The sequence below is a fragment of the Pteropus alecto genome, unplaced genomic scaffold, assembly GCF_000325575.1.
Source record: "Pteropus alecto unplaced genomic scaffold, ASM32557v1 scaffold91, whole genome shotgun sequence".
NCBI classification, from domain to species: domain Eukaryota; kingdom Metazoa; phylum Chordata; class Mammalia; order Chiroptera; family Pteropodidae; genus Pteropus; species Pteropus alecto.
This window is the reverse complement of record NW_006431910.1, coordinates 382,413-384,681: the sequence shown is the minus strand read 5'-3', so window position 1 is coordinate 384,681 and position 2,269 is coordinate 382,413.

The window sequence follows — 2,269 nt, the reverse complement described above, 5'->3', positions numbered from 1 at the left end:
CCGGCTCCCTCGGCACGCCCTCAGCCGCTCAGTCCGCCCCCACCCCGTCTGCCTGCCCAGTCCCTGTCTGTTCGCTGGCTGCTTCACATCCCGCGCTCAGGTCCTCCGTCGCTGCCACCCCCTCCTCCTCCACTCTCTTCTCCTCCTCCACTTCGGCTGCTGCTGTCCCCTCTGTGTCCAGATCTCCCCACCGGGCCCCTCCAGACGGCCCTCGCCCCGGGCTGTTCCGTCTTCCCGTTGGCCCTCCCTCCAGTAATTTACGTGCTGTCCCTGCCGACCTCTCTGGCCCCAGATACAGCCGGAGATCCCGGGGTCCATAGGGGCGACCCCACCCGTGCCGATGCCTCTCTGGTCCCCTGCCCCGGGCTGGAGGTGCCCAGCCTCTCCCCAGCCCTTGTGGCAGCCTTTGCTCTCGCGGGTCAGCTAGTCTACCCCGGACTCCTGGAGAGGGGAGTGCTCAGCCGCTGTGATTCTGCAGCTTTTGGCTATGGCCTTGGTCACTTGGGTTTTCTGGCCATGGCCTCTGTGCTGCTGTGGCCCCTCCTCAAGTGGGGAAGTCGAGCCCCCACTTCATTGCTGTACCCCTTCATACTGCAGAAGTGCCCATCAGGCTCCCAGGTGAGAGAGTTTTTCGGTTCTGAGCCAGTTTGTCCCCATTTCTACCCACCCACACCATGTCCCTTGTAATAATGTTCAAGGACAAGGAGACAATCTTGTGTTTTAATTTTATTTTTCTATCATGTGCCCCTCCCCCACGCACACGTGGGCTGGCTCTGCACAGTTATTCCCCCACCCACAGGGAGCAGTGCTCCGTGGAAGTCGGCTGACCAAGGGAATTGACAGTCCTGGGTTTCTCTCTACCCTCTTCAAACTCTTCCGTCTTTGAAACAAGCTGGGGCAGGGTCAAAGGTGAGGGGTGGGTTTGTTTGGCAAAGGTTGGGCCTCAGAGGGCCCTTCTTAGCATTTGGTGTCTTCCCAGACCAGCTGGATTAGTGACTTTGTGGAAGGCAGTGCCCATTGTAGGTTGGAGGAGGTTGGGTTGTCCTCTCGGGCTCTGTGCTCTGTAATGGGAAATATCTCCCTTCTTTTGGAACAAGAGGGACAGGGCTCTGTCCCCCAGGCTTGGGATGGTGCTTCAGGAGTCAAGATAAGAACTGAGGAGGTGGTGGAGCATCTGAAGAACAGGTGACATGCCTGGGGCCTGTATGTATGAAGGAATGAATGGTCTGGAGAGAGGAGGCGGTGGCTACTAAGGATCTTAGCTCATTGGTGACACTGTATGGAATTGCACGAATAATGGCCAGTGTTCATTGGGCACTTACCCTCTAGGCGTTATGTTAAGCAGTTTGCATGTATGATCTCCCATTAGCCTTCCAACAGTCTCAGTAACTTCATCTTTCTTTTCTTTTTCTTTTTCTTTTTTAGGTGAGGCAACCCTTGGTTGACCTCACAAATTGCAAGGACCTTGTCAGCTTACAATCCCTTCTTTTTTACGCCTACAGAACTGGGTCTTCTTAGGTGGTCTCCCCTCCAAGTACTAACCAGGCCCGACCCTGCTTAGCTCCATTTTTCACATAGAGAAACTGAGGCTTAGAGAAGTAAAGCACTATGCCTGAGGGCACACAGCTAGACAGTGGTAGATCCACCCGGCATTGAATCCCGGTTTATCAGACCCCAGAGCTTGTTCCTGGCACAGGCTTAGAGGAGGGACACCTATTTGGTTTCTACCTTAGGGCTGTGTCACTTGCTTTTAAATTTCTTCTTCTGTTCCCTCAAAACTCCTCAGGCCAGCCCCAAGCTGGTGAGAGCTGCTCACACATCCCCAGTTCACAGACTGTGGCTGTCCCACCCTGACTGTTCTGGAAGTGGGAACCCCGGGGAGTTTTCCCCCCAAGCCACTCCACCCCCCGGATGTTCTCAAGCCCTGTCCCATTCTCCCAGCCCAGGCCCGGGCGGGCTCCTCCTTCCTCTTGGCGCTGCTGTGGAAATCCAGTGGGAGGCCATTGCTATGGCAACAGGACTAGGCCCTGGCTTTACCTCATCAAATTCCAAGCTGAAGCCAAAGCGATTGAGAAATTAAAGAAAAAAATGTATTCCAGATGTTTACTTCTTATTCCTTATTTTTCCGTGTTTGGATGAGACAGCTCTGAGGCAGGCGGGAGTGGGGCAGGGATGTGGAAGGAGGAGGGGGAAGGGAGGAGAGGGAAGGAGGGAACCACTCCCAGCTGCAGGAGGGAGGGAGGAGAGGAGGGTGAGCAGGGAAGGGGGA